This window comes from Mus caroli, unplaced genomic scaffold (assembly GCF_978045245.1).
Source record: "Mus caroli unplaced genomic scaffold, Mus_caroli_1 scaffold_19, whole genome shotgun sequence".
Classification (NCBI taxonomy): Eukaryota; Metazoa; Chordata; class Mammalia; order Rodentia; family Muridae; genus Mus; species Mus caroli.
Window position 1 is genome coordinate 41,642,152 of NW_028227274.1, and position 18,478 is coordinate 41,660,629.

Sequence of the window (18,478 nt, forward strand, 5' to 3'; positions counted from 1 at the left end):
ATGGTCCCGATGGTGTGTGATCAAAAGAAAGAAGTGAGATTATCCAGAGCCTCTTTTCTGTGCACACACAGAAGTATTTTAAGTAGATTTTCAAATAGGGCTTTCTTGAAGAAAGCAATTTATGCTCATAATAGAAGCATCAGAAAATAGCTAGAGTGACTAAGATAGATTACAGAGTATGTACTGAATACTCATCAAGAGATGACAATGGCTTACACAGCTTATCAGAATTCATTTTGGAAATTAAGAAAAAGATACATTAATATTAACCAATTAGTCGCCTTTTCAAAAAATGATCATGATATTAAACTCCATAATGATTCACAGGGGGAGCATCAAGAAAGTCTGTCCTTTTCTATTGACTGCGATGACATAATCTCTGTTGTCCCCTTGGTCTCATCTTGTGACTTTTCCTCCAGAATGTTCACACCTTTCATTTGGAGAGGGCGGCACTGCATCTGGACCTCATGTGGCTTGCACATTAATGAATGACCATTATTTTTAGTTCATAACTAATTTTAAAAGTCTGAAGGAACAAAAAATAATAACAAAAGTAACATTCAACTTAGTGTTGGAAGTAGGAATGACATTTATCTCCCAGTATCCATGGGGACCTTTTTAGAATGCTCAGTTGCTAGCCCAAGTATCTGCCTTGCCACTGAGATGCTGGAGGGCCAAAGACATGTCGCTCAGGGAAGGCAAAATGCAGTCCAAGATAGGAACAGATATGCAAAAATGGTCCTGATGGTGTGAGGTCCAAAGAAAGGAGATTATCCAGAGCCTCTTTTCTTTGCACATATGAATATATTTTAAGTAGATTTTCAAATAGGTCTTTCTTGCTCTCCTGGGTCAGCTTGTGCTCTCCTGGGGTCTGAGACAGATGCTGAGGTGCTCAATCTCTTGTATACCCATTAGAGACCCCAAGGAGTTGAGAGCAGTGGTTACCAGACTCCTGTGTACCCACAAGACTCTGGTAACAGAGACGTTGTGAATGGTTGTCCACAAGCCCAGGCTTCCCCTATGCGCCAGGTATGAAGGGGATAGCTGAGCCCAGAGTGGTTCCAAGTGAGTCCCAATAGTATAGAAGGCCATCTCCAGAAGATTTAGGTGCAGTTCTTTATGATAAAGGCGAACCCCCATCCCTACACCCACTGCAGTGATCCTTGATGAAGGAGAATGTCGTTGCCTATTCAAACTGTTTTATTCATGGCAGATGTGAATGCATATGTACTACTCAGGGTGAACCAGAGATTAAATACTGTTTGCAGGAAGGTATGCCCAGGAAAGGAAGCTCATTGGCTAAACACTAGGGGTCTATCTAGGTAGAGTTCTAGGTAGACAGCTCTAGTTTTTATCCTATATGACTGGTTGTCATGGTCCTGTCAGTGGGGTTTCATGATTTTCTGTTCCAGGGCAGGTAGACTCTGGCTAGGAGCTGGTTCTAAGGCATATAGTTCTCAATTATGAGAATTCCTAGAGTTTTTTAACCTTCTTCAACCTTACCACGTCTCCTATCTGGTGGCACTGTCCACTTGCCTCACACTCAGTCAATTCTAACTTTCAACATTCTTTCTGGCTTATTCTTTTCCTTACTAACCATGTAATATATGTACACTGTGAACAATTTAAGAAACATGGGCCACAATGAAAAATAACCCTAAAAAATATTCAACTGTGTTTCTACCACTTGAGTATGTTTCCTTTTTTTTTTTTTTTCCTGCGAGTGTTTTTTCTATTTGTACAGACAAGTGCATTTTAAGTGACCGCAATGTTTTCTGATCTACATCTGTACTCAAGGCACTCTGAGCACCTTCACTGGTCACGACATTTGCATTGTGATAGTCTTGAGATCACTCACAGCCCACACCTCTCAGTGATGCTATCTCACTGTGTACCAACATCACAGCTGGAACAGCTGTACTTTACAAATAAAAGGAGTAAATCAATGTGGATTTGAACCATCTTTAAGCTCTGATAAGTTCCCTGGGACTACAATCCTGCCTTCTTTTCTTGTTCCATCCCATTTCAGTTACTTCCAGGAGATTGAAGGCTAATGGGAGAATAAAGAGGGCCTCTGAAGTAATCATGATCACTAGAAATATCTGGAAAAAAGTGGGGCAAATTATTATAGAAAACTTGTTTGTTTGTTTTTTTCAATCCGCTGGCAAATCTGCTTACGTTTTTGAAAGCGAAGAATTAGGAAATTCTTTATGCACTTTTTAAATCTATGCTTCTAAAATATTTTTTTAAAAATAGAAAGAAACATGCTCCACTATGTTCATAGCAGCCTTATTTATAATAGCCAGAAGCTGGAAAGAACCCAGATGCCCCTCAACAGAGGAATGGATACAAAAAAATGTGGTACATTTACACAATGGAGTACTACTCAGCTATTAAAAAGAATGAATTTATGAAATTCCTAGGCAAATGGTTGGACCTGGAGGGCATTATCCTGAGTGAGGTAACCCAATCACAAAAGAACTCAAATGATATGTACTCACTGATAAGTGGATATTAGCCCAGAAACTTAGAATACCCAAGATATAAGTTACAATTTGCAAAACACATGAAACTGAAGAAGAACGAAGACCAAAGTGTGGACACTTTGCCCCTTCTTAGAATTGGGAACAAAACACCCATGGAAGGAGTTACAGAGACAAAGTTTGGAGCTGAGACAAAAGGATGGACCATCTAGAGACTGCCATATCCAGGGATCCATCCCATAATGAGCCTCCAAACGCTGACACCATTGCATACACTAGCAAGATTTTGCTGAAAGGACCCTGATATAGCTGTCTCTTGTGAGACTATGCTGGGGTCTAGCAAACACATAAGTGGATGCTCACAGTCAGCTAGTGGATGGATCACAGGGCTCCCAATGGAGGAGCTAGAGAAAGTACCCAAGGAGCTAAAGGGATCTGCAACCCTATAGGTGGAACAACAATATGAACTAACCAGTACCTCGGAGCTCTTGACTCTAGCTGCATATGTATCAAAAGATGGCCTAGTCGGCCATCACTGGAAAGAGAGGCCCATTGGACTTGCAAACTTTATATGCCCCAGTACAGGGGAATGCCAGGGCCAAAAAGTGGGAGTGGGTGGGTAGGGGAGTGGGGGGGGAGGGTATGGGGGACTTTTGGGGGTAGCATTGGAAATGTAAATGAGGAAAATACCTAATAAAAAAATAGAAATGGGATCTTTTATCTCTGTCGTTTCACAATTAAAAAACAAGCAAACAAAACAAAAACCAGATTGGGGCTAGAGAGAAGTCTCAGTGGTTAAGAGAACTGACTGCTCTTCCAGTGGTCCTGAGTTCAATTTGCAGTAACCACATGGTGGCTCACAACCATCTGTAAGGGGATCTGATGCTGTGTTCCAGTGTGTCTAAAGAAAGCGACAGTATATCCACATACATGAAATAAATAAATAAATCTAAAAAAAAGAACAATAACAACAACAAAAAAGAAACCAAGAAAAACAGAATGGGTAGGCTGCCTGATCATGTCAACCAGTTAGCTTCCAAGGTCCAAGGAATCCCAGTTGTGACCTTGCAATATCCCATTGCTCCAAATGTCACAGCCTGAACAGAATGTGGTACCTCGGCCATAGCCATGGGGAGATAGTTCTTGTCTAATCAAGGGGCTATGGTTTGAAGACACATTCTACTTCTGAATATGACCTCAATGCATGTCCAGAAAGATGACAGGAGGAAGGAGATAAACATATCCTTTGATGTCTTCATGCAGGCAGAGCGATGCTCATACTTTGATTAAAATATCACACATATGGCTAAGCTGGCTTCCCACCTGGCCTCTAAAAAAGGAAAGTTAGACAGTGACTCTTTGAATGTGCAAGCACAAGTAGTCTGCAGGGCAGAGAAAACACTTTCCATTGAGGCTGCATTTAAAACAGGTTCACAAGGTTGAGTGGAAAGACTGTCAACATCCTCTCCTGTAAACTCTTAAGTAAGCTTAGTAAAGCATCAGTGTTTCTGTCAACGTGTCATCTACCTTGTGCCAGGAGGTTGCTGTACATGTGCTAAGTGGAGAAATAAGCTCAGATCCTTTGAAGTATTGCATTGATTAATTAGCCTGGCATCTGCATTTTTGGGTGTGCTGAATATCGTGTTTGCTAACCTGGATGGCGATATTCTCTCTAACTCTCTTTCTGCCCATTCTGTTTCTTTTTTATTTCTGCCATCTTCCCTGTCCTTTTCTTTGTCCCTCTTCCTTTTCCCTCTCTCTCTCTCTCTCTCTTTTCCTCTCCCCTGCTTTTTGCATCTCTCTTTATCTCCCTATCTCCCATCTCTCTATGTTCTGTCTCTGTGTTTCTCTGTCTCTCTTCCTCTTCCTACCTCCAACACTCTCTCTCTCTCTCTCTCTCTCTCTCTCTCTCTCTCTCTCTCTCTCTCTCTCTCTCTCTCTCTGAAAAGTAATCCAATACTACTTGATTATAATGAGAATGATCTATTTAAGACATTGAACAGTCAAAAATTGTGTTAGACAGTTACAAAGCTACCAACACAGACTTATAGTTAGAAGAGTCATGTAGATAACCTAACCCAATATTTTCTTTTTAGTTAAGCAGAAATAAGGAGTTTAAGGAATTTAAATTGGTTTTACAGACTTCTGCTTCAAGGATATTTAGAGAAAGACAGAAAGGAAGAAGGTACAAACTATTTAAAACTGAGGTTGGGGATCTGACAATCATAACTCAAAGAAGAAAAACCAGCAGGGTAGAAGCAAGAGTCAGGATCAATACTCTTATTAAACACTCAGTGACCTTATCCCCTCTGGGTTTCCATTTTTTCTTAGCTTCAGGGTTATGCTTTCTGTGTTAAATGAAGAAAACAAACAATAATGAAAGAGTCCCTTGACTGTGACTGCAATCGATGTATTTAATGTGCTTCCTAATATTTACTGTTCATGTGTCCTCACTAGATTCATATGCAAGTAAGGAAGGGCTCTAAGGGGGAAAGAACTGCAGAGAATCATTCATAATTTTTCTTGTAGGATGTGACAGTTGATCTCACTTCAATCTTACATCCTGTTTCCCTGCACAACCACACGACAGTGCTTCATGTATGCTGGAATTCAGAACATGGCAAGCCCCCAGTGATGCCAAGGGCTCTGTGTGGTGTCATTCTGCTTCATTTTAAATGCCACAATCTGCATTGTTTCCTGAATAATAGTTATTTGTGACTTGACTCTGCATGGCTGTACTTTCCTGTTAAGGCAAGGTAATGTACAATCCTGATCCCCATTTAGGTCTGTAAACAGAATCTTCACAAACTCATTTTACCATTTTTCACAGGCCTGGGTAATCTCTCCTTACCATGCTCCCTTGATATGTCTTCTTTCTCCATAACTAATGCACAGATGTGCCTGTGTTCTGATAAAGGTAGCCAGATCTCTCTTGGGCCTAAATGCTTCCTGAGTGTTGGAGTCTACATCATTCGTGTAGGTCCCCCATTCATTCCTGAACTCCTCCACAAATATGCCCAACTTAGAACATGTTGTTGGGTGCAAGGATTATTTTTAAATTCAAGTTTTGTATCTATTATAAGTCAGGAGCAGAATTCTAGAGAACACACATTTGACTTTGGTTGAAAGGATATCTTAAAGTTCTATTTTAGTTGAAAATGTTCAACCATTTATCTTGTTCATAAATGAACACATTTACTACAAGAATATGAAATAAAAAGACACTGCTAATGTCGCAGCACTTTCTCTACCCTGATTCTTGAATTCTTTCTGCCCCTTCTTCTGGATGCTTCCTGATCTGTGTGGTGGTGGGTTGGTATAAATGTCCCATCTATATCTGAGAACTCACAATCACTTATTAATAGTGCTTTAAACAGCAGCACTTCTGAATTAACCACTACCTGTAATAGTCTCTGAGCAAAACTGGGAATACGGGAATCCATGGATATAAACACAGATATTTAGAAGACAGTTTGAAAAATATCACCATCTGGAGAAAAAAACAAAACAAAGAACATCAATAGGTTCTCCCTTAGGGCATATGCCTTGCCTAGCCATGGTTTTTAAACAATGTTTATAGTACTAGGAATAAAATCCATGCTGTGAAAGAAACCTTAAATCCAATTAAAAGGGGATTGGTTAACCCCTTAAAGTCATGCTGCTATTGCACCAGTGGGTACATCTTGCCTTGAAGGTGGGTATTATATCAGGAGAGATACAGCTCTGGATGAGACCACTGATGTCTTTTATCCTCCTTCGATGACAGGGTACCTTCCAACACTATAATCTATATAAAAGGATAGCTTTCGTGGACAGCGAAAGGTTGATTTCTCTGTGTTTTTAAGCAGAGATGGGGTATCTTTGGCCATGGGGCCTTACCATATAACTTGGGGTGACATTGGCCTGCATTGTTTTGTGCTCCTCTGGGTCCTCTCTGCACAATGACTCATAAGGAAGTCATCCATGCCTGTTACTGAGATTTTCATTTAATAAAACTCATGTCTTCTTGGGGCCACATGGTTCACTATTGTGTGATATTTCTGCTCAGTCACCTATATATTTTTGTAAGTAGCTAACAAACTAGCAGAACCCTGTATGGCTTCTTCATGCATCCTTGGCTTTGGTTACCTATCCTGTGCCCCTTCCTTTCTTTACCCCTGCTCTTCTCCCCTTTCTCATCTAGCCAGTATTCTCCCCTGCTCTTTCAGGTCACATTATGTTCTATCATATCCTCTTACATATTTTTCTCAGATTGCCAGATCACAGGTTTCCAAGTAACTTCCTCACACACACCTCACTATGGCTGAGCCTTCCTTGGCACCTCATTCCTCCATCGTCATCACTCTGCTCTTTTTTGATTTCTCTGCCCTCAGTTTACCCTGTCTGTACTTTGCTTGCACTGATATTATCCTGTCCTCCTTCCAAACTCCCTGTGCCAATAGTCCATTTCTAGCTTTTCAGGTTAAAGACATGTTAAATGCATAAAACAAAAGATTTGGATGTTCACACATAGACAGAGAGACAGAGATAGAGAGATGCATATAATGAATAAATACATGTTTTGTTTTGTTTTTTTTTTAAACACTAAAATTGGATTTTAAACAAGCCTTAGGGGGGCCACAATGAAGTTTTTGTGCACAGGGTTCTAATAAATACTAACAACAACGAAAATTCATGACACTAAACCGAAAGTCACGACACTGATAAAAAGAAGACTGAAAGCTGAATGAAAATGCGATTTTTCAGTTTTAAGGAAAGTTAGTATTTCGGCACACAGAATATCACATAAATTATATCAGTGGGATTGAAGTTATCTTGTAGATAGGGTCTTTTTCCTCAAAACTGTAAGAGGATACCCTCTAGGTGACAGTATGGAGGGTCTGGATCCTGTCTGGCTCATCAGAATACTGTGGCTAACTATGGAGACCAGACTGGAAACCTATGACCTAGGAAGAATGAAATTTTCATTTTTCATAGTCCCTGCAAAGTTATTCTATGTGGTCACATTCTTTACAAACTTTATACACTTCAGTAATAAAATGTTTCCTTTATATTTAAAAACTCATAGAAAACACAAATGTAAAACTTATTATCTTACTACCATCAATTAATTCCTGTCAATATTTTCATTTATATTACATTGTTTTTAATGGGTGTGTGTGTAATTTATCCTTCTTTACAAAACTGGGATTAAATTCTACATTTTGATTTTTCTATTGGATTTTAAGATTAAAAGCATTATTTAACATGTTCTCCTAAATTTCTATATTTAAATAGCTCAACTGAATTTCCACTTTTATAGGTCACAGATAATTTGTTCTGTAGCCCTGATCATAGAGTGACGAAGTTATCTATTTAGCATTAAACAATGCGAAAATACACATTCTGCAAAAAGCTAAAAAGAATTAAGTGCTCACTATTTTTTCTCCCAATTTGAGTAACCTAAGGGAAAGAAGTAAATTTTCTGTTAGCATTTATTGTATTTAGAGCAAGTCAGATATATTTGTTAGTAAGAGGGCCATATCCACCCTCATCCTTATTGGAATGAAGTGATTTACTTGGATTATTCATAATCTTAAGTGTGGATTTCCTTCTCCTTCTTCTTCTAAAGAGAGAAGTTGAGTCAATATTGAGTTTGAAACAATCTTCCGAGTCCAGGGGAGAGGAAATCTTTGTAAGAAGCCCATCTCCTCAACAATGCACTCTCTGCTTTCACAAGTGACATCAAAGTGTCCTTTCTTTAGTCACACAGCATCTAAGTACATTAAGAATGTGGTCTACAATGGCATCATATAAGCTGAGAATGGATTATTGATTCTGCTTAGATTACATTTGGCTATATAGTCAAAGAATGATGTTCCAAAGCAAGAGGATTCTATAGAGCTAGATAATGTTTTCAAACTGTACATATGGTAGTGAAACTTCAAGAAGCAGATGACTAACAGCTGGAGACACACACCCACATGCCACCTTTCTACCTTTCAAGGTCTCTGGCTAAGTCATGTTGGCTTGACTTTCTACTCTATAAATAGAAAACAAAAACGTATATGCTACCATCCGCAGATGGGAGACAGTATATGCATAGTCAGTGATAAATGTGCATCATAATGAAATAGGTGTTTTCTAACCTGACATTGGACAACGGGCTCGTTTAAGCCTGAGCAGGATAAACTCTTGAAGTTCACAAAGGATCAATACTCTCTGCTGCATGGTGATGTTAGTTTCCCCTCATTTCTGAGTGCAGCATTGCACACACAGATGTAAAATGCAAACAATCTAGCTAAATGTCAGCAAGTGGCAAATCACTACTTCTAGAGAATTTTAACCAGAGGCAGAGCTTCATTACTAACCCCATCTTTAAAATCTAGGATTTCTTTTTAAAATATTTCTAGAGTTTGGGCATCTGATTCAAAACACTGGAAATTCTAAATGTTATATAGGTGATTGCATTAAATAAAATTCTTTCAAAGTGAGAGGAGGGCAGGACTTAAGATAGTGCTCAGTAGTGGAATATCATTCGACATGAAAGGGACTACGCTTGAAACCAAGTACTGAAAACAAAGAAATAAACCAAGTCTTTTCCAATACAGCTTACACCTTAATATTCTCTAGCATACAAAATCCACTTCATAGTTTATTAATTACTATTTAAATTATGCTAAGTAGATACAGAAGCCAGTGGAGTTGTGTGGTTTTTGCCTTTATTAGAGGGTCACTAGATCAAGACAGCTGATGCTGAAATTCCAGAAACTGCAAAGGAATCATTTTCATAAATAGAATTATCCAGGAGCTTCATAAGTATTGAAGTTTGGAATATATCATATACATTTTAAAATATCCAAATCCTAACTCTTTCCTGTCAGTGCAGATTAACTAAATCCTAAAATTGTGAATTCTCATGGGAACTCCCTGCACAGACTTTTAATAACTTCCTCATTTGTTGTCATTATATAAAAAGTAATTATCAAGGGCCAAGTATGGACGTAGCCCAGTGGTTAGGTATTAGTCTACCATATATAAGTCACTGGGCTTAAATACACCCCAACACACAAACATACCTCTTGATCAGTTTGTTAGAAAAGAACTTACTGTTAGAATGTTATCATAACCTAGATTTTGCAAAGTCACACTCATTTTTAAAGTTTAAATGTTTCCATCAATATTCTTGCATTAAAATCCTAATACTCTTTTGTCTTGGATAATATATTCAAATTGGTTAACTTTGACCTTAACACTCATTGTAGGGTCATGAGTATGGATCAGAGATTATTAGAGAATATAAACTTATGGCTTTGTCGTGATTGATGTTGTGGTTGCTGTTGTTGTTTTGGAAGGTGTTTCTCTCTATGAAATGCTACACAGACAAGCTAGATAAGGACTGTGGGTGAGGAATATTTGCTGGCTTTACATTTGTAATGTGGCTATGCTGAGAAGTAGTTTCCAGGGGGAATATTTCCAGTTTGAAGCAGAAGGCAAGATGAAAATACCACCTTTTTTTCCTAAAGCACATGCTCACAGGCTTTTTAGACACAATACTCTCAGCAACATTTTCTTCTTGAAAATAACAACAATAAGTTGTTTTCTGACCAGAAAGTGTCCGCCAAACTTCTTTAGATTTTTGTTATGTTTTTGTTTTTGTTGTTGTTTATTTCTTAACTATAATTTAATTCTAGGATTCCAAGAAGGACAGTAAACACTATGAGACTTACATGATAAAATGGGAATAAAGACCTTTCCTTTTTCCTTAGGTTTTGTTATACAGACAGGTTTCTTCCAAGAGAGATGGGATCTAATAGCTAGATGGCCTGTCTCTATGTGTGCCAAGTATAACCATCAATTTCAGGTCATTCTCATTATATTTCACTTCAAAACATTCATGAAAACAGAATGCTGTCTTTATTTATTAATGTTGTAACATACATTTTGTCTTTTCTTTTCTTTTTTTTTTTTTTTTTTTTTTTTGGTTTTTCGAGACAGGGTTTCTCTGTGTAGCCCTGGTTGTCCTGGCACTCACTTTGTAGACCAGGCTGGCCTCGAACTCAGAAATCCGCCTGCCTCTGCCTCCCGAGTGCTGGGATTAAAGGCGTGCGCTACCACGCCCGGCTTGACTTGATTTTCTGAATATAGATATGAAAGAATAATTTGTTTATAATAAGTGAATTTAGTTGAGTGGCTTTCTGAAGAGTAGTAGAGATGTGAATGTGTATCGCACAAGCCCATGCTAATAATAATTAAATGACTAGCTTATTTTAATCAATTATAGCAAATTATGGCATAGCCTTAATGCTGTCACATTCAACTTAAAAGTCAGTTTTCAAAGGGAAGTCAAAGGAGTCACAGAAGTGTTGACAGCCTTTGTTATGCCACAGCACACAGTGAACGAACACTCTTTCATGAGGGATTACTAAATGGTGTGCTTTGTAGCTTTAACAGTTTGATTTTTCTCTTTCAAAATCCTAACAGCAACCTGACACTATGCCTCATGTATATAAACCCTATCTATTTTGTCCTCACAGATTATTTATTAAGAGTGCTGGAGAATGAATTCAGAGCCTGTTGCATGCTAACTAAGTAAGCGCTTTCCACTGGGCAACATCCGCAACATGATAGGTCACATTAACAAGATGAGACTCTAAAGATCCTATAGTGGAAATCTCTTCTGAAATCAGAGGCCTAAGACCTTTATGTCCATCAGTCTGTCAGCCTCTCAGTGTGCCAGTCAAACAGTCAACGAGTCATTACTGGACACATATGTGATAAAGAGAACCTAACATGACATCTTAGTCCTGTGGGCTACTAGTGGGTGCACACCAACTGTTTCCAAAGCTATAGTGGTTGTTCTGGACTATAAAGAAAAAGCACTGTGCCGGAAACACTGTGTGGGATATACTCAGGAAACCTCAACAATTCAGATTAAAAATATACAAAGAAATTGCCAGTTGAGATTTAGACTCTAACTGTTGAAGAATTCAACCACTCAAAAGAGAATGTTGGGAGTCAGATAACCAGGTCTTCACTGGAAAATGTATATATGTTTAATGAACACAGAGAAAGTCAAATAATGAATATGGGTCTTGGTTTATCTTGGAAAGTCTGTGACAGCTGATGTATGTTGTTTGAATCTACCTTTGTAAAACATTTGAACTGGTCAGAGAGGTTAAAGCTGCAGAACGCAGTGCTATCTCACGGAAGAAATTAGCTTGACTCCCAGAGAGATTTCTTCTAGGTTTTGTTCTGTAATTGTTGCTGATGCCTGTACTTTGTGAATCTCTTAGTGATTCAGGCAGAGATTTATTTCACTGGCTTGGGTTTAGCATTCATTCATTGTCAGCAGACAAGAGATGACCAAGGCTAATTTAACACTCACTGTAAGATCCAGTGGCAGGTAGGACACGGAGCTAGTATTTCCTAGACTGATGCCTGCCTTACAGCTGCAGCACATCAAGCAGGACCTACCTACATAAGAAGTATTTAAAACCAAAGTGTGATGACTCCTAAGTAGGAAAGGACAAAACAAAACAAATTCAATTATCAAAACCTATACACAAATGGAAATTTTAACAGAGACTCATTGACATGAAAAAAAATGGCTACCATATATAAAGTGAATGAAATATGGGGCATTGGTAAAACTGTATGTCTGAGTGTGTGTCATTCAGACAGTGAATATGGGGAAAATGGACAGTGAATATCCCCATATGCTAACAGCAATTATTTCTTAATAGAAAGCTTACAGATGATACTTTATTGGGCCTTTATATATTCCTGTATTTTCCCCTCCACAATAATAATATACAATTTTAAAGTGAACAAAGTCACTGAAAGACAAAGTAAACTGTGTTAGTAAAATGTGCCTTAAGTAGAATATCTTCATTACAATGATCTTAGTTTTATTACAGTCAATTCATTACAAACAGTATTTTTCCCAAAGAGGTAGTTTAAGAAGCACAATTTGCTACTTGGCCACAGCTGAATTACCAACTGTCACATAAAGTATATGCCATATTATTAGTAACAGTAACAGCAATAATAATAACAGAATAGCCAGCATGTGGCAGATTTCTATAATCCTAAAATCTAGAGTATTGAGCCAGGATGATACCAATTTCATACTTTAAAAGTTATAAACTTTATCACACACCATAATCAAGCAAACTTGAAGTTTATAAAACTCAAAATAATCTTCAATGCAGTTAAGCCTCAGAATGCAAGCTGTGCAAATTTACAATAAATTTTACACTTTCAGCATCAAATCTATTTTATGCACTTATCCACCATCAAAACCAAAATACTCATAAGAGAACTGGAAAGCAATCGGTCTTTAATCCTCTTTCATTACGCCTCCCATTACCTGTTCTCAGCCTTGCCTTCAGGAGAGGATTTCAAAGTTAGCCTGCATTGTGTAGCAAGTTCTAGGCTTACATGGACTAAGTAGCAAGACCAATCTCACAAAAAAATGTATGTGTGTGTGTATGTGTATGTGTGTATGCATGTACACATATATATGTATATGTGTATATGTATGTGTATATGTATGTGTATATGAATGTGTATATGTGTATATGTGTATATGTGTATATATGTATAAAACCCAATCTCACAAAATATTTGTGTGTATATGTATATATGAATATATGTGTATATATATATATGAATATGCATGCATATGCACATTAGAATGTTTTTAAAGCAATCTTTGACTTTTGATATTTTTGAAATGTATAAAAGTGTTTGTCTAATAAAATACCTGAATTATCAAATTTAGAATAACGTATTTTATAACATTTTTCTAAGGACAAGTAGGAACAAAGATGCGTAAGCAAAATGGCACAACTGCTCTTCAGATTCAGGACCCTGGAGAATCTTTATTTGGTCCCAAGTGCAAAGAAGACAATGTTACTTTCCAACCTTTATATTGTTAGAAACCAAACAACACTTTGTCATAAAATAAGTGCAAGCCAGTCTAATGAAAATCGGACTTTCTCCTGGCAAATATGTCTTTGCTACTTTTTATTATCAAGAAGTTAAGATTTTCCTCTTAAATATATCCGAGTCATCTTTTTTTTTAAATCCCCTATACACACTTAATCTATTTGTAAAATCAGTGTCATCAAAAGCCAATTAGAATGCCTGGAATATTCTAATCTAAATCCAAAAAAGTGAATCCTAGAATGCACATTTTGTATATATTGTAAGTCAAATCTTCAAGTTACTGTATTGAGTTTTCAAACACGAAAGACTTGTGCTCATAAGACTTGCAATATCACCCCTGTTTGATGGTTTGCTAAACACAAGCGCAGACAAGCTTAGCTTATCCCAATCAATTTTCACTTACTAAAACCAGTCAAAACAGCAATTTTAAAAGGTCCTTTCCTGTTGATAGAACGTTGGAATTTAAAATGAAAGTGATTTTGAGAAGTATACTCACATTACATTCACACAAAGAGTATTGGTAATTTGAGTAGTAATTGTAATATATCATTGTGTACAGCTTCACATGTGTGTATCTTATATCCTCCAAGGAAATTTTATGTTGCTAGTATATGCAAATTCTGCTAATCAGATAAGAGCTCTACAAATAGTTGTTAGTAAATTGCTTAATTCACTCTGTTTGAAAATACATTTTAATTAATGGAATAATAGAGGCATGTGTAAATGGGGGTATTAACTGTACTCTCTGACTGAAAACCAAGTGTAAATCTAGTTTATTTATTTCAATGTCAACTAATATTGAAACTTCCAAGATAAATTTGGTTTCTTTTAAGCTCTAACTTTGAAAATTAAAAAAAAATTAAACTTTTCAGGCATTAATGAGAACCACAGGAAGTAGATTTTACTACTCAAATATAAACTTTCAAATGTCTAAATATAAAAATATAAGCCCAGAAGGAGACTCGCAGTGTAAAATCAAAATTACAGAACATTCTGAGGTCATTGGAAGAGCGTGGAAAGACCACATCATGAAGCAGTAAACTCAATGTGTATTGCAATTATAACAAGTTGTAATAAAGGCCCACATATCAGTAAGTATTTAACTTTAATAGTCTTATAAGAATGGTATTTTCAAGACACCGTTTGAGGAAAAGTCAATAAACTTCCTCCCTACACCCTTTAAGCACATCTTGAAACAATAAATTGTATATAGTCTTCATATAATTTTTTTCTAACACCAACTTGGTAGCTCTTGAATTATTCTACAAAATACTACAGTTTTCAGAATCAGCCATACAATGGAGAGTCATTTTAGTACAACATTTTTGACATTACCCTCCGTGAAGTTGCTGATAAGCAAAGCCAGGCAAATGCCTGCATCCTGTTAAGACTACATAAAAAAATAAATTTTTTTTCCGATAGATGATCCATCACTTTCTTCAAAAGTACCCAGATTTGGTAATTAGAAGCAGATTGCAAAATGGATTATACATTCACAAATGTCTAAGTATCCAATGCTAAACGGCTAATGTGAACCCTTCGGAGGAGAGTTGACTAGTTAGGTGTGCTTTTAGGAAGAAGCATAGTCCATCCCAGACAAGTGGATATCCAGATCATAATCTAGTACTCCTTAGTGGCAGAAGAGCGTGCATGACCATACACCCTTACTTGGAAGCCTTTTGATGCTTTGTATATATAATCTTAATTCTTTCTGTGAAGCTGAAGCCCATGGATAACACTCCACATTCCAAACAGTAGCAACTGCCAGTGTCCTACTTGAAAATAGAATCTTATATGAAACAAGTGATGCTTATATCTCAATTTGCTCTGCTCCAGATTACATAGTTCTAGTTTATTTGCCCTTCTACAGGGGCTGCACCTATAATTGAATAGAACTACCAACAATGAGTTTCCTAAGTTATGACTTATGGTGATGAACCTCTCTTCACTCTGTACCAGTTTTGCCTATAAAACCACATCCAAATTCAGTAGAGAGGAAATAAAAGGATCAGAGTGCCTGCTTTCTATTTATGAAACAGGTACAGCTGTTGTTGTTTTCATTTTTTATAAGTTTACTCTAGAAATATTTGAACTTTTGTTTTAGGAAATTAAAAGTTCCATTTAGTAATACACTCTAAAATCTTTATACTGTGGTATAAATCTTTTTTTGCAATAACATACAAGCCTGGTACCTACTTCCTTGACCTACTTTATAGAGTTGTTATAATTAGGCACATGGTAGCAAGAGTTTAGACTTGTGAATACACATAATACATGAGCATATTAAATTAAGTCACTAAGCATCATTCTTATCTATAAACCAAATAAGTCTCAGGAAAACAAAACTAAAATCCAATGAGGTAAAAATTATAAATTAGGTGTAAATATGTAAAATAATATGAAAGACTAATATGAAAAGAATCTATTATTTTAGACTTAAAATACGTCCTCCATGGCAGTGATGGTGGGAAGGTTGGTAGACACAGTTTACGTATTTGATGCATGTTATATTACTAATACATTTTTACCTGAAAGGATTTTTCTGGCTTTAGTTCAATGAAATCCATTATCCTAGGTGGTAATGGAGCCCTGTACGTTCCAATCTCAGGCATCTTTAGTCTCCTGAGCTGCCTTAAAGCCTTAGCATAGTAGAAGGTCAAACAGATACCAGTAAGCGTTTATAAACTACAGTCACCCCCGTTTCAGCTCCAAGCCACATCCTCCTGCCAAGCTTTGCTTACTCTCGTTCCTTTCATTGTATGAGCACACTAATTCGAGCTGGGGTCCTTGAGAACACTTGGGCTTTTAAAACCATCCTGCTTCCTACCTAATCACTTAGAGAAGTCATCCAAGAACAGGACATTCTGAGAGAACCGTAAAATGGTGGTGGACACTGAAGGAATGAGCAACCAATATCTACATAATTAAATAAAATGAATGCCTTTCACCTGCCAGTTCAGCTGTACCAGTTGGAGCACACTGGTTGGAGCATACAGATTTGAAAGAGATGGATCAGAATTTCGAGAAAAGCCTATCTGTTTCAGCATTTATCTGAGACGATGCAATATGCTAAATAATATTTCAAGCCACCTCCCTTTCCCATCATTGTAAATTTGGGGCCCTCGACATAGGCCCACAAACCCAATTAAAAACAGCCAGGCTATGAATTGGCATCTAGTTCTCTAATACAGAAGAAACGATAGGCATCTGTCCTAATTGGCCACAATGAACCTAAGGGACAATAACAAGAATAAATGTCACATTAATCCAAATGAAGCCAATGAATAATCATACAAACCAGAAGTCTGGTTCCTAAAACATGCAATTACTTCCAAGAATGCAAAAACATCAATAACCCATAAAAACGATAGTAAATCAAGCATGCTGTGCAGAGAAATAGACTCCATAAATGCAACACACCTGCAAAGTAGCATGTGCACATACGATGTGTATGTATGTAGATGTGTATGTTCACAGTTAAATACATCCTGAAAAAGAAACTCTGGATCTCGGAAATGGTTTTTTCAACAAGGATATGTTAAAGTGTGAAGCAGAATGCCTAATTCCGGGACCCCGTTAGCACTAGAGCAAATAGGTAAAATCACCTTATAATTAGGCCAACAAGGTTGAGACACCAAATGTGTTCTTGAGGGAAGGCCCAACCCTGTTTGTGAGACCTGCAAAGGAGACGATTGCTTTCAACTACATCCTCTTCTTGCTTGCTCCTTTCCACCCCCTGATTTTGTTGCTAAGCTTGAGAGGAAAGGAATCCGGCGATTCAGTTAGTATTCTGAGCCAGTTTGTGATTAAAATCAAAACATCATTTTTTCCCCTCTCAAACACAAGCAGATGTCTTCTCACTTCTCTGCCGCCGACAACCTTCCTCTAGCTCCATCCTCATCTCTGTCTCCACACCCCCAACCCCCTCCTAGTCTGAGAGACGCGAGTCATTGTTTAAGTCTAGGCCACAGATGTATACACAAGTCATTTAATAACCAGCCAGATCAAGAAGGTAGCCCCTCTGCCTGCGACTCACCATGCTGAGACCAGGAGAAGATGCTGAAATGAGGGAGCGTCGCACACTGAATCCATTTTTCTTGCGACCGGGTCGGATGCAGCCTCTGAACCCAACATCAGCTGCGGCTGCCGGGATTTTTTCCCCTCCCTCTCTGGTTGGCGATGGTGCGATAGGAACCACCCTTTCCAGCTCCACTAGAGTACCAGCAGTAGAGGCGGCAACAGCAGCAGCATCACTTGAGCCTCCTCCCTCTTGGAGGATGGTGTGAGCTCAGAATCAGCCAGGAACTTGCAGCAGACACCTCCTCAGGCTCCTCCTTCCCTCCCCACCCCCACAGCCCCACCCCTGCTGCGGTAGAAGCAGCCGGCCCGGCAGCTGCTGGTTGTCATGGCAATAGCCAATTGCAAGTGGCAAGCTAAGGGGGAGGGGAGAGAAGCTAAGCAATCTGCAGGGGTTGGAGTAAAACTAAGTCGCTGACTCTGAGATGCTCTTGGTCTCTCTTAATCTACATTCCATGTCGCTTTGAGAGGCGCCAAGGGTGAAAAGGTACCAGGAAAGAAGAGTTAGAATCGAATATAAGTTATAGGTTGAAATGTACCGAACAGTTTGGCATTTATTTGTACTGTCTATAGGTTTTAGATAAAATATATTGCACTTTCTATTGGAAGAAATAAACTAAAAAATTATGTAAGAGATTGTTATTACTGCAAAGTTGTGTGTACTTGATACCATCTCTTGCTCAGTGCCACTCGAGGTTGTTAATTTAAAACAAACAAACAAAAACAAAGCAAAACTGGTGCCTGCTACGTTCCTTTACATGCGAGAACATCAGTTTGTTCTCAGTTCATTTGATTCCACCGTTTTTGCAAGTTGACTCCTGAAAACGACCTGGCGATATTGACAATATACCCTCTGAGGAAAAGGAAGTTGGAACAAAACAAACCGGAAATACCTATGAACAACCCCGACTCTCAGCAGCACTAGAGAGTGGACAGTTCCACATAGATCCAGCTTCAGACTCCTGGAGCGAACCTCATTCACAAGC

At 38.0% G+C, this 18,478-nt stretch overlaps 1 protein-coding gene across 3 annotated transcripts in view; it reads right to left on the minus strand.

Annotated features, from left to right (window-relative positions):
- Window positions 1–17,731, minus strand: part of Jakmip2 (janus kinase and microtubule interacting protein 2) — a 167,599-nt gene extending 149,868 nt beyond the window's left edge. For 2 of the 3 annotated variants that reach the window (XM_029472123.2, XM_021150580.3), the window contains exon 1: window positions 17,452–17,730. The gene's annotated coding sequence lies outside the window, so the exon portion shown is untranslated. Of the gene's footprint in view, window positions 1–17,451 lie in introns of all 3 variants that reach the window. The other variant, XM_085833730.1, reaches the window with a different exon arrangement.
- Window positions 17,732–18,478: the final 747 nt, after the last annotated feature.